This window comes from Euprymna scolopes, chromosome 39, assembly GCF_053919585.1.
Source record: "Euprymna scolopes isolate OS-2025 chromosome 39, ASM5391958v1, whole genome shotgun sequence".
NCBI classification, from domain to species: domain Eukaryota; kingdom Metazoa; phylum Mollusca; class Cephalopoda; order Sepiida; family Sepiolidae; genus Euprymna; species Euprymna scolopes.
In genome coordinates, this window is record NC_136520.1 from 40,673,890 (window position 1) to 40,689,470 (window position 15,581).

General features: G+C 36.6%; 1 protein-coding gene across 2 annotated transcripts in view; it reads right to left on the bottom strand.

Annotated features, from left to right (window-relative positions):
• Positions 1 to 15,581, bottom strand: part of LOC145263773 (fibroblast growth factor receptor 1-like) — a 389,904-nt gene that overhangs the window by 358,953 nt on the left and 15,370 nt on the right. The window contains exon 1 of one of the 2 annotated variants that reach the window (XM_080120823.1): positions 15,377 to 15,393. The exons of the other annotated variant lie outside the window; for it this stretch is intronic. The gene's annotated coding sequence lies outside the window, so the exon portion shown is untranslated. Of the gene's footprint in view, positions 1 to 15,376; positions 15,394 to 15,581 lie in introns of those variants that run through there. 2 annotated transcript variants of the gene reach the window in all.

Below are 15,581 nucleotides of genomic sequence, written 5' to 3' on the forward strand. Positions count from 1 at the left end.
GCTCTTTCTAATATTCAATACTTCCCTTCCTCTTCTCGGACCAACCCATTCACCCTAAGCTGTGAAGAAAGATGAGACTATTGCATTAAAGTATTTGAAAGAATCGATCCATTCACCCCAGCCCCTCAACTAAAAAAAAACAGATTCATATTCTTCATCTATCTCTATCCCTACTCTTATATAAAAGTAACAATATGTATGCGTTTGTTCCCTATAGACCCCGAAACGGTGGGACCGATTTACATGAAATTTCACACAAATGTACTTAACGTGTCTAGCAGTGTATTCAGGTATGTTTTGTATCGGAATATCTTCGATAATCGAAATAAAAATCCGATGAAAGAAGGAACGAGTGATTTTGACTAAAGTTAACATCGTATACAGCCTAACTTCACAAGTGCATTTGAGAACTGTTATTACCGCACAAGCAGTAAAGCCCGACATATAAAATCAACAGTAGGTTCTTTAATTTTATAATAGGGCAACGTTCGAAATGAATGTTTCTGTTTAAAACACAACCGAACCATAATACTTGACTTTTGCAATTTAAACTTTAATTAAAGCCATTATATATAAAAAATAATGTCATAAAATCATCAGTAAATTCTCTACAGTGCAATGTAGACTAGATGAATATGCGTGTTTATCCAATTATTAGCGGCGTTCCCTGGAATCTGAGTGACAGCAAGTCTCCCCAGATTTCCAGTACTCGCCACCTCTTTCAATAACCTTTGCAAATCAGTTTGCGTTATCGCAATAGCCATTTAGCATTGATTTCTCTTTGGTAGCGACCATTGGTATCCATTGGGAATTGGGTGGCAAATACGCCTCCCCAAGGTTCAAGTCCTCTTCGTACTCATCCTGTGGAGGTCTTGTTAGTGCTTTCTCCCCTCCGTATTTCCATCCTTCTTGATCCTTCTCAGTTGGCGTGGTACTAGTTTATGGTCACACACACACACACACACACACACACACACACACACACACACACACACACACACACACACACACACACGAGGGGGTAATTTACACTTCTACAGCTTCAGTTTTCTTGATTCCATGTATTGTTTCTTTATGTTTTACCTCTGTAGCATTTTCTATATGTTAAGCTAGTGCCTGTGGATTATGTGTATTCTTCTTCTTCTTAATATTATTATTATTGGCTCACACGGAGATTTCACACAGGTCATCGAAGATCTCGCCTTGAAAACAATCTGTAGCGTTCCCTGGAAGCTGAGTGGCATCAAGTCTCCTCAGATTTCCAGTGCTCTCCACCACTTTCGATAACATTTACAAATAAATTTGCATTATCGCAACAACCGCTTACCATTGATTTCTCCTTGGCAGCGGCCATTGGTCTACACTGAAACGTGAGCGGCAATAAGCCTCCCCAAGATCTCAGTTCCCTTTGCATTTGCCAAGCGGAGATCTGGTCAGCGCGCTCTCCTCGATCTTTCCATCCTTCCTGATACTTCTCGACTATTTGGCATCCCATTTTTTGAGGGAGGGCGATGATGGGGCAATGAGAGATGATGGGATAGAGAACTTATAGATGTGAAGCTTCAATGTTCTTTGTTCCATCTAACGTTTTTTCATGTTTTGCCTCTGCAGCAGTTTGTCTGGCCCGTGCATGTGGCTCATGTGTATTGGTCTCCGCATTCAAGGGGTTTCCTTACGTTTTATATTTACTACAAGCCGCAGAAGATTTTGTTTTAGACAAAATTAAATAAAAAAAGAGATAATTAAAGGAATCGTTTTGGCATCGGAAAATAAATACAAATTTTTCCGATTCCGATACCCCAAAAAGTTCCGATTTTTCCGATTCCGATTAATTGTCCCAACAGTCCAACACTAATAGGTAGTAAAGTTGTTTTTGCAACGTTTAAGTTTCTTTTTTTTTTTTTGATTGTCAACTATAAAACAGTTTTGCCAAAAAGTCTTTTCCTCGATGTATCTAAAAATAAAAAAATGCTAGCTTAAAAAAAAAAAAAAAATAAACAAATAAAAAAAAAAAAAATAAAAAAGTAAAAAAAAAAAAATGCTCGTTCTTTTTTCTTCTTCTCCCTTTAGAAATGGCCGGTTTGGTCCCGAAAATGCTGGTTTGACCCAAATATAAAATTAGATTGGAAAAAGAAAGAAAGAAAGAAACAACAACAACAACAACAAAAAATAGCTTTAGTTTCGTACTTTTTTTTTCTCTTGTATTTTAGTAGAAAAGCAAGAGGGCGCAGGAGACGAAAAAAAAATGCCTTAAATGGTTTTAGGCTCGTTTAATAGAAGCAGAGAGTCAGGAAGTCAAGCGGGCATCTGTGCTGTGCTGCCCCCTTCCCTTTTCATACTTTCCGCTAGAACGATAACAACAACAACAACAACAACAACAACGATTTGTCAAAGTTTTCGTTACTCTCTTTCGATGATGAAAAATAAATAAATTAATAGATAAATAAAAACAACATTAAAGCACATTTTCCTAGTGTAAAAATACTTGGCTCGGGTTTAATTGTACTGTTAAAATGAAAAAGTGTACTCGCTAGCGGCTATTCCGAATTTATAATCTCATAAGCTGCCGCCAGTACGTAAAAGCGCGGCGGATGCGAAATGACGTCACCGGGAGGGGGGGGAGACTATAAAAAAGAGAAAGAGAAGGATCACACGAGAGACGTGGATAACGTTCGCGATCATGTGTGATCAGGCGTGACGGGCACTCGAGAAGGTGATCACGTAATTGACGTCGTAGCGGTAAAGAGAGGATGAGAAAATAAAAGTTGTGTCTATAAAGAATTGACTTCACTGGAAAAAAAAAAGAGTATAAAAAAGAAGAAGGGAAGGATCACGTTAGAGACGTGGATAACGTTCGCGATCACGCGCGTGGCGTGAAGGGCGATCGAGAAGACGATCGCGTGAGGGATGGCACAGCAGTAAAAAGAGAACGAGAAAATACATGTTGTTGCTATAAAGAATTGACTTCACAGGGAGGGAGAGGGCTATAAAAAAAAAAGAAAGACAAGCATCACGTGAGAGACGTGGATAACGTTCGCGATCACGTCAGAGCCGTTAAGGACGCTCGGAAAGAGGGACGTCACAGCGGCAAAGAGAGAATGAGGAAATAAATGTTGCTTCAAAGAACAAGCGAGTTGGAGTTATTTCCTATTCTTTGTCTCGGTCTTCTTTGCGACTGAAACTGCGCACAACGTGTGTTAGTTTCCGAACAATGTTACATTTTTTTTCGCTTCATTTTAATTCTTTTTAGTGCTAGGTTACGCTTAGTTTAAGGTTAGTTTACAGTTAGGCTTAATTACTAAAAAGAAACTGTAGTGGTGACCTAGAATTACCAAAGGTAAGCTAAGTTACTCTTCTACCTAGCTGAATAAATGTTTAGTGTTTTTACTTACTTTAAAACGTTCATTCGGTTCGTAAAACAAGTAGTGTCGAGTGTTATACGAGAAGAAGGAGAATGGTCGCAATGTTACTTTTACATTTTTGAAGTCTCGATAATGGATAAAAGATAAAACGAAATACTCCCCCAATAAATGCCATCGTCACATTTATTTGATAGGTTTCTAATAGTATTTTGTTTTATTTTACATCAAGTTGCTTCATGCTGATTATTGTTGGTATTCGTTTCCTCGGTATCTTTCTAGTTAGTATTCTTTATAGGAAAAAAAAACATTGGGTACTTACAAGCGGGATCAATATGTCAACATTACTAACTGAAATTGTTTCTTTGAAGTGAACTGGATTCAAACTTGGAACACTCGGGTTGTCAGTCCCTGTCGTTAACCACTTAGCGACTGTCACATCCCTGTCTTTGTTGTCATCCACACAACGCTTACTGCCCATGCGCAGTTTCTGCATGTTGAAATACAACAAAAGGTCATCCGCTATTTTACCCAATGCGATCCGTGTTGGAATGGAGCGAAACTGCTATTTCTAGTTTGATTGAATGTCGTAATGCCTGGATGAATTCAAGTTCTCAAATATTTTCTCGCACACAAATTTGATTTGCTGACGATAGAAGTTCGCCAGGGTCCTGGACATAACCTTAAACTATATCCGATGGTGAGGCCTCAGCTTGCGGACTTTCCTTTAATTGCCATTGCTCCCAGGTCTACTCTGACCCGGAGTGTTAGCGTCCCAACTATGGGTTGAATAGAAACCGACTTGAAAGAAAAAAAAAAATTCTATTAAAAAATTTTTCTTCAAAATCACTTGATTCGGCATTAAATAACCTGAAGAGGGCTAATATGCCGTAAAAAAAAAAAAAAAAAAAAAAAAAAAAATCAAAGAGTCGCTAGAATTTAAGATTACATTAATTTTTGAATTGAACTTTCATCTAGGCTTCAATCTCTGTCCCATCGACAAAATGTTGCATCCCTCTGTCTGTTTTATAAGTATTTTAATGGTGGGTGCTCTGACGAACTACAAGCGCTTATACCCCTCGACGTAAATACCCCCGACAAACCCGACAAGCAGCAAAGTCCTCTCCCTACACAGTAGAAATCCCTAGATGAAAGAACTACTACTCTAATAGTTTCTTCCCCCAAACTTCTAGACTTTGGAATTCCCTTCCGGGTTCCTGATTCCCGAACTGTACTGACATACAGAAGTTTAATTGTAATGTGAACAGACATATCGTAGACATCTTGCTGCTCAACTCCCTACATAGTATCCCTGCCACTTATGTCCCTGATAGTAGCCCACTATATCAAAGTGTCACTGTGTCTTGTTTGGGGTGAAAATATAATTAAAAAAAAAATGAATTAATTGGTTCGACGAATCGTTCCAAGTTTTCTTTCGGCGGATTTTAGGGTTTCTCTTGTAAGAGCACACACCGGTGTTATATATTAGGGAGCCTACATCGGTAGCGATTAGATTAGCTAGGATGAATTTTAACTAGGATCACATTTAGTAAGCTTAATCGTCAAGCAGAATCGTTCCCAGATAGACGAGTAACGTAAAGTTCGGACAAGAGGCAGGATGTCAAACGGTAGACAAAACAGAGTCGAACGATGACGAATTACATTACTTTTTAAGCTGAGAGAGAGACAAAATATTTCCATGGAAGCCGTGCGAATAAGACACGGGGAATAATGAAGAAATTTCTAAGCAGAAGGTTGCCTCGATGTCTATGTCTTCGAGCGTCACTCATTTCGTGAAGTTAGGAAATGAATCTGAGAAGTAAATAAATAGCAAAGATAAGTTCATTCTCTCCAAATAAAACCTTGGAGAAAACTCAGCAAACGTCTTCTTGAATCCTTTATTAAATTAAAAGAAGCTAAGTTTATAATAATCTAATACCTATGTACACAACCCCAGCAAATGCTGAGTTAGATATAAGGTCAGTTTTACCATGTAGCAAAAATCCAACCCAAAGAGTTGTTTTGGATTTGGACAAAAATAAAATTACTCTCAGTCTATAACAATTTCTCCTTTATTGATTAAGAATAGAAAATACCAAGTGTAGTATCAGAATAGTTGCAGTCGCCAAAATACCACATTTAATCTAGAAAACTAGTAAATCTATCAAACGGAGAATCAGGACATCGATTCTGATACCTCTTACTTAAAATATCTCTAAAGTGTTTGAAAATTAAAAAAAAAAAATTGTCTTTGGCAATAATATACCCCTCCCTCAATATTGGTTAATTATATTTAAGAAATAATGAAATGTGAGAAGCAGATTAAACGATATAAGCGTCATGTATATATATATATATATATATATATATATATATATATATATATATATATATATATATATATATATATATATATGAGAGCAAACAGTTAATAAAACATGTTAAAAAACACTTTGAAAAAGAGTTAATCTGAAAAGGAAACACTTGATAAGTGGATAGTCCCTAATCCGCGGAGTTTCGAAGAAATACTTTCCTTCTCATCAGAGGGTAGGAATTAGAAAAATGCGGGATCAGATTTTGCATGCAAAAGTATTTGATGAAACTGCAAGTAAGTCAAAGATCTTACTTGAGAACAAAAAGGGAAGCAGAGGGAATATGATGAAGAAAAAGGTGATTACACGTGAATGGATAGTCTGGTGGAAGATAAATAATCCAATGACGGTAAAATCCAAAAATGTAAATCCAAGAAAGTTAATTGAATTTCCATTATATATATATATATATATATATATATATATATATATATATATATATATATATATATATATATATATAATTCAATAAATGTTTAAAATTAAACATCATTTCTCGCCGAATGGATATGGTCCTTGCTAGTGAAGCCAGAGATAGCTAGTGTCGCCGGGTTCGAATCTATCGACTGGTGTTAATCGTGACACTCTGCACTGTCTGTAGGTATTTAATATATATATATATATATATATATATATATATATATATATATATATATATATACACACACATACATATATATATATATATATATATATATATATATATATATATATATAAGTTACAAAGTGAACTTTGTATGTTTGAATATATATATATATATATATATATATATATATATATATATATATATATATATATATATATTAAAACATACAAAGTTCATTTTGTAATTGGAAGAAAGAAAAATGTTCTAGGATAAACTCCGTTCGATAATGGATAGATGATTGTTCTTGGGTACAGTGAATATGATATATTAGCGCGACAGTCTATAGCAAGACGTTAGTGTTTCTGGCGAGAGTCAGACGTTTGCGTGAGAGTGACGCGTAAGTGTGAAAAACTTAATAGTATTCAGAAAAGTTCGACATAATTTGTGATGAACAGAGAGAGTTAAAGGTTACTTCGATTAGTGAACTGTGGAAGTGAAGGACCGTGTTCGATTTCAGGCCCCATCGACATTGACAAAAAACAAAAAAACAAAAACAAAAAAAAAAAAACCAAACCCCCCCCCCAAACAAACGAATATATGGTATGGTATTTACCTCTCCGCGGGGTAAAATGATTTCCTTTGAAGAAGAAGGTATACAGGGAATATCAAATTCGTAAACGATTTCCAGCTGCATCTATATCCCGATCATGAGACGATGATAGAGCGCTTAGAATTCTACAATGGTCACACATCTGATACGCGTCAGGCTACACTTCGGTTATGTAACGAGAACCCCTGCGCCAACGCGATTATGCCATACTGATTTAATCCATGGATTCTGTAGCTTGTTTAATCTGATAGGGCTGGCAAAATATACAATTTCCTATTTAAGCTGAGATAATTTTGATTAGGTTAAACTATAAACAGCTTTTTGCCTCCATTGCTTTTAGCAGAAATGCTCAGTGGAACAGCGTTCGCAGGGATCATTTTAAACACTTTCTTGTTTGAGCATCGAAAAGCGAACAAATGGTTCTCTGCGTTGTGACTACACAGCTTTGTGGCACCAACGCGGAAAAAAAAAGATCTTCTCACTCAGAATCTTCGACTGCCAATATCGCATCCTACACATCCAGTTCTTAACCTCACCACCAGTGCAAGATGGAATATAATCATCATCGCAGACTCTTCTGAAAAAGAGAATTCGCTGGTTTTTATGTTGTATAGCCATATCAACCCTTTGTGTGCCCACGACATATTACTCGTATGTCGCCATAAAATGGCTTGTGCTTTAACACACACACACACACACACACACACACACACACACACACACACACACACACACACACACACACACACACACACACACACAGACAGATGTTGTTTGTTGTTGTTAGTGATACTTATTGAATGAATTTAATTATTTATATGGAAGTGCATTTTTACCTAAATGCGAGTTGGGAATAATTTTCCCTTTTATCAGTTTGGTACCCCCAAATGGGCCGCGGCATATGTATTATTCTTAAAAATATAATTATCCATTGACACGCATTCAGCCACTCTGATATGCCGTAGACGACGAAACACGTGTCAGGGGATAATTATATTAAAAAAAATAATATATATGTGCGCGCGCGCACACGCACGCGTGTGTGTATAAAATTCCGGAATCGTCATAGTTGTATATATAATTGTCTGTTTATAAACCCATCAACGTTCGTGTCTTAGAAAGGGTGAGCCAATCAATAAGTGTTTGTTGCACATATTTATAACACAACTCAAGTGGACTGTAACTTTGAATTAAGATGAGATGTTACATCATTTAACAACAATAAACATGAATAACTTTTCATAGTACTGTCGTCGCCACTTCTGGCCGTTAATTTACAATCGTCTTGTGGACGCTGAAACAAAGATCCTTCCAACTTGGTTGCATGCGAAGCAACACCGAGACAACGTCTTGTTATATGTTTAAATGCAACTTTAGTTCAGTCTCTAGCAAATGCATCTCTTTTTGATAGTCTTTATCTCTTAGGCAGTAACGGGCCATTTGGCTCACCGGGTGTAAAAAACAAAACAAACACCAAGCAAACTTTTAACTCAAACTTTTAACTGCCTAAAAACTCTGTTTCTTTCTTGATCATATGGTAATCCATATTGCTGTTCCGAAATTCCAATTGCGTCATCTTTGATGTTTGCAAATGGAGCCAATGAGTTTCTTGTCTTAAATTCCTCTTGTAAAATATTTCTTTCTTTCCAAAACTGGCTTTCTATCATTCTTTTTTTTAGCTATGTAAACTGCATACTTAATCTAGCTAACATACTCAATTCTTCGTTATCGGAAAGGTTTAATTTGTTACATTAATATACTCCTCCATGCCCTGAAAAGTAATGATGAGATGATTTCAATATTTTCCGATTTTTATTACCAATTCTGTTCGAAATTCCCGAGTCTGACACAATTAGCGATTCCGATACAATTAGCAATTCCGATTCTTTTTTAAATCTCTAAATATTTAGCTGTATAGTCGTCTTTTTTTTTCAGATTACCATAAAAACATGTAATATGTACATATATTTTGGCAAACGTGAAAATACATATTGATTTTAGGTTTATCGATAAATAAAATCAATAAATATTTGTTATTTTATCATTAGTACCAACAATGAACAATTAATATTAACAAAATAAAAAAAACACAAAAAAAAAAAACACATACACACACATACAGACAAAAAATAAACAATTAAATAAATCGTTTTGCCATCGGAAAATAAGCAGAATTTTTTCCGATTCTGATACCCACGAAAGTTCCGATTCCCGATTCCGATTCCAAAATAATCGTCCCAACACTACTGTAAAGAAATTCTTTCGCAAGTGGATGATCTCCAATTACACTCGCTAGCTGAAGGTAGTCTAAAAGTGGCTAACTGAAGTCATGAATTGAAATGCTGAAGAGAAAGATGGAGCTGAAAGCTAGTCCTGAATTTTCGGTATTAATCGCTGGAATCAGGATGGGCTGAAACATGCCAATGATGCAGATACCGATGGAGGTGAATGGATTGCCTTGATGCAGAACACGCTAAATTTATTTGGAACCGACGCAATATACCCCAGATGAATGTCATACAAGTTAAAAGTGACTAACAGTAGCAATATATTTACTATTATATAAAAAGAATTTTATGCGTGTATATCTGTGTGGGAGTTCGTCCCCTATGCACTCGAAAAGAGCTGGACCAATTTTTACGAAATTTCACACGAAATTACTTTATGTGCCTTTCAGTGTTCTTAGATAGGTTTTGTATCGGAATGTCTTTGATAAGTATCGATAATCGAAATAATCCGATGAAAGAAGGGACAGGTGATTTTGACCAAAGTTAATATCTTACACAGCCTAACATCACCACACAAGCCGAAACGCCCGACATATAAAGTTTCAAGTCTATAGAGTAGTTTGGTAGAGACTGTTTCTCACACACACAGACCGACAGACAGACATGGTCATCACTATCTCTTCTCTACAATGCAACTTTGTCTCTGTGTGTGTGAGTTCGTCCCTTATAAACTCTGAAACGGCTGAACAGATTTTCTTTAAAATTTACAGAACTTTAGTGTATAAGTCTGAGAGTGATCTTAGTTCAGTTTTGTCTCAGAATACCCCCGATAATTACCAATGATCGATAATCGAACCCGTTATTTTAATTTATCTGTCATCGGTAAATACATTTTTCCATGTTGTCACTTAGCAACAATGATAGAATAACGGACCGTGAAATTTCTTTTTTGTATCACGTGGTCTGCACGTAAATTTCTTTCTTTTTTCATGAACAGCAAAGAAATTTAAAAGACTTGAAAATTTACGCGCTTTTTTTTATTTTTATTTTGCATGATGTGGTCTTTAGGTTCAAACCCCGCACGTAAATTTTTTTATGTTTTTTTTTTTTTCGTTAACTCGAAAGAAGTTTATAAAAGATAATTTTATAAAAGAAACAGTAGGTTCTCTAGAGTACAATGTAGAATAACATATATTTTGGACTAAGTTACTGCATGAAGGCATGTGAAGCTTCCTCCCGGGCGATTTCACGGATTTTGATGACACAAAAAAATATATAGGAGTGTGAAATATTCGTTGATCATCATTCAATCCCAGACAGCCTGGGGTCTTCCTGCTAGTTAACACACACACACACACACACACACACACACACACACACACACACACACACACACACACATATAATTGAAAAATAATTGCAACTTCTCTTCCAATTTCGGATTTTGTAATCATGCCCAAATCCTTTTATTTTCTTTTAAAATTGATGAGTTCTTTTTATTCTGATGAGTTAATAATAATAGGAATAAATAAAAAAAAAATTGACATAATAATTAAATGAATGATACTGTGCTACGAAACAGGTGCTGTCAAGAATTGTGCATTTAAATGTACTTATATACTTATAAAACAATAAACGATTAGATGGTCAACATCTTGAAATTTGGAATACAGACCTTTGTCATATATATTAGTGTTCTACATTGATATATATATATATATATATATATATATATATATATATATATATATATATATGCTACTAAAACAAGGGATCGCACCACAGCTTATAATAGAGATTGATCTAACAATTATTGAAATAAAAAAAAAATCAATAGCTTTATTATAAAGTTTTAAAATTACAAAAATGTAATTAAGAAATTATATCAACCAGAATGCATTTTAATGCCTGTATAAGCAAGTCAATCATTTCAATAACTATATCATATTTCTCTTGTTCTGTCTGAATTCTCCTCAGGAACGATCTGGCAGAAATTTTATATGAACCTTTCTTATGATAAGGTGCAGCAGACTAACCATTATTGTATCCGTTCCATGTAGATTAATAGGAGGAGGAGGAGGAGGAGGAGGAGGTGGGACTAATATGTATTAATAGGAATTTCTATTTAATGCAAAAATGATCACACATTTAACCATATTCAAACATCAGTTTAGCATAAAACACACACTCTAAGTTAACAAGCTATAACTTGCCTATCTTTAAGTCTACTTCTCTAAATGATGATGCTGATGATAATGATGATGATGATGATGATGATCATCATCATCATCATCATCAGCAGCAGCAGCAGCAGCAGCAGCAGAAACGGCAGCAGCAACACTGCTGTTTTAACAGGGTCGGCGACCACGGCTCTCCAAATTGTAGAACCATGTTAATTTTATATAATACAAATCTCACCTGTCTGTTTAAATGTACGTATGTATGCATGTATGTATGTACGTATGTATGCATGTATGTATGTGTCAGGTCATGTCATATGCTACTGGTACCATGTAACCCAGTACTACCTGCCTCATGGTCGGGTCACCGGCGACTAAACTGGTTCCCCCACCAGACTTGTTTGGTGAGGAGGGTGGCTAGTCTACCTGGAGGATTAAAAACAAGACCTTCCAAAGGGCGAATGAACTCTTTTTCTGTGTCAACGGCCAACTAGCACCGTGTATATTTGTGTGTGTGTATATGTGTATTGGGGTGGAGAGGGCTCCCGTAAGCCGTGGTGAAGGCAACCTTTCTAGGAGAAGCAAATCTCTGATTTAAAAACCTATAAAGCGGGAGACCAGTACCCGAATTAAGCTGGTCTGCAGTTTAATTTGTTGCTGGCTATCTTGCTCTTGCTTGTTGCTGGATCTCAACATTTTGAACCGAGAGAGAGACTTAGCTGTCGTACAAAGCTAAGACTCTGTAACATCATCTTTGTATAGATACTCCCTCAGGCATTTGGGCTCATGGATTTTAAATGTCTGAGGGAGTGGCACTCGTCTGACAAGACGTTGCAATCATCATGTATGTATTTATGCATGTATGTATGTATTTATGCACGTATGTATGTATATATGTATGTATTTATGCATGTATGTATGTATTTATGCACGTATGTATGTATATATGTATGTATGTATGTATTTATGCATGTATGTATGTATATATGTATGCATGTATGTATGTATTTATGCATGTATGTATATATGTATGCATGTATGTATGCATGCATGCATGTTTGTATGTCTGCCTAAAAATTTCGACAGAGGCGACGGATTTTCATGAGATCGGTATCATTTTGTAGCTCGACCCTTCGGACGGAAAATATCGAAAAAATAAAAACATTAATTCCTTCACCCTCAACCGGGCACTTTTCTACAAGAGTAGAGTCGCTTTTTGTCGCCGATATTTTCGAAAATCATCCCCTCTTTTCGATTGACTAGCCTTTATTTAAACCTTCACCACTTCCGGTTTGGCGATGGACGCTACGGCAAATATGTCACGATTTTTTTTTTTTCACTTTGTTTTCCTCCTTCGCGGTACGGGTTCGAGTCTGCCTACTACCACATTTTTTTTGTTTTGTTTTTGCTCAACACACACCTCCAAACATCCAGGCAACGCCGGGCACCCAGGCTTGTATGGATATATATGGCACAATCACGTTGACCCACTGAAGTTAAGCAACGATGAGCCTGGCCAGTACCAGATGGGTGACTATTTTGGTTGGATCGGCGCTGTATGTACTGCGCCTAGTAGAAATATCTACGTTGGTATTTGGGAGCGCATTTAACTCAATGGGGGAAGATGCACCCCAGAATCAAGAGGGAAAGTAACGGGAAACTATTGTCTTTACTAGTCTTCCCGAGATTACCACGGCTCTACTTCCTTTAATAGTGGACAAAAAAGAATTGATAATTTTGCAACTTTCGAAACTTGAAAAGAATTTGGAAGCATCTAAACTACCGAATAAAAGATAATTTAAATTGGATTTAAAATTCTCAGCCAATCCGTACGTATTAAACGATCGGGTCTTTTGGGAGCCTTTTTTAAACTCGATCCGTTTATATAGAGAAATTAGTATTAGTTTAACAAGTATTGGTTATAGTTTTATAGTTTATAACAATTTAGTTCAATTTATATATAATTAGCCTGGATACCCAGCGTTACCCGGGTGTTTGGAGGTGCGTGTTGAGCAAAAAAAAAAAAAAAAATGTGGTAGTAAGCAGGCAAGCTCGAACCCGTACCGCGAAGGAGGATAAGAAAGTGAAAAAGGAGTAACTATACAAAAATGATGTGTCACGACCGGCTTTCGCTGGGGACTACGACCGCGTTCGCGTGACAATGCTAAAAAAAAATAAATAAAAATATGTCCGGGTTTGGCTCGTTCAGGGGTTAACAAAAGTGTGTGGGGAGGGGGAATTCTTCTGGTTGGAACACCGTACGCAGAAAGTTAACAAAGCAAGCAGAGACAACTCGAAGGACCGAAGGTTGATTTTAAAATGAGAATTTATTAAACAAATAAACAAATAAACAAAAAAAATAAAGATAACATATAAATGGGGGTTGGGATTAAACTTAAGATATTAATACGAGCAGAGGGAGAAAATAATTTTAGCAGTTGGCAAAAACAAGACAAGAGAAGAAAAAGGGGCTGACTCACAATGGCGACCGCTTTGGGGTATAATCCAGCTAGCGTCTCCAGCAAGGAATAAGACAGTTTTTTTTTTTATGGACGAAGGATTGGTGTTCTCTTTTTAGCGACAACTCAGATAGTCCTTGTAGTTGTTGTCTTTCCTTCTGATGTAGTCCGGCGAGACAACACAAAGTTTTCGTGAACGAACGACTCGGTGCCGTTATTCCTTCCAAGATAATACACAGTGTCTCCCGTCTTTTCTTTCAGTTCTGCTCCAGCCCTTTAGCGCTCAATGGAAGGTTTTCGGTTCTTTTACCCGAATGTAATACGTTTTTGATTTGGTTGTTTTTTTCTTTCTTTTGCGTCTCTTTCTCATGACATACGTTCACGGCTTGTAGTAGCAGGGATGACCGTTCGTTCGCACCCAAGGTGACTGCTCAACTGCCTGTATTTTCGGGTAGGTCATCACGCGTCCACCCCTCCTCTTCCCACTCACGTCGCCAACAAGTCTAAAACAAAGATGATGAAAAGGGATCTCTTCTCAAACTTTGCCAACCGCCGATACAAAAATAGAAATGATGAAATTTACTTTCTCCTTTACGCTCGTTTAGAAGATGCCTTCAAATGGCTTACTGCGTATTTGTCACAGATGTTACAGTCTTAGCTTTGTACAACAGCTAAATCTCTCTTTTGCTTCAAAATGTTGAGATACTGCAACAATCAAGAGCAAGATAGCCAGCAACAAATTAAACTGCAGACCAGCTTAATGCGGATACTGGTCTCCCGCTTTATGGGTTTTTAAATCTGAGATTTGCTTCTCCTAGAAATGGTTTGTTTTTTTACACAGTGGTCACCACTTATCAAGGCCCGGAAGCCACTCAGGGATAAGGGTTATTGCAAGTACATTACGTTAGTGTGGAGATTTGATGAAGTGTTTACTTAAGGGGGCGGTTCATTAAGAATTTGTTAACGTTGGACTTGAAGATATCCAAGTTGTAGTCAGGTGGGAAGCAGGCAGACGGAACAGAGTTCCACAGGCGTATAGTTCTAAGAAAGAAGCTTTGTTCATGGAATCCACGTTTTGATTTAGGCACAGATAAAGAGTGGGGGAAATTTTTCACAGTGGATTCAGCTAGCCGGGTGTTTTAATCATCGGGAAAGCAGAAATGTGGTATAGTGTTCATGGGCGGGCGATTCTAGCAAAGAAACTTCGCTCGTTGAATTTGCGTTTAGTTATAGTCACAGATACAATAAAGGGAACTATTTTATATTAGTTATTTTATAATATAAAATAGTTCCCTTTATTGTATCTGTGACTATAACTAAACGCAAATTCAACGAGCGAAGTTTCTTTGCTAGAATCGCCCGCCCATGAACACTATACCACATTTCTGCTTTCCCGATGATTACAACATGGTTGCTTCCAAGTCCAATGGAAACAAGTTTTTGTTGACGCACTCTCTTAAATAATCAAATTCTATCCAATAAGCAGTGTGACATCTTAAAAAAAAAAAAACTAAAAGTAAAAAAAAAAAAAAATGTCCCCAGGAGAAATGCGGGATAAGTACGACTAGTTTTTTCACTTACTTGCGTGACATACTTTATAAGGATGACCGGATTAGCAGACCAACAGCAGTTGACGACGACGCAACAGTTAGACAAAAGCCATAAAAACGTTACACTAACAAAAATGTGTGATTTTTTTTATAACCACTTCAGCATATACAGTTTTTGTTCACACATAAAAAAATATCGGCATACACAGCAAATACACACACGCATGCACACATTT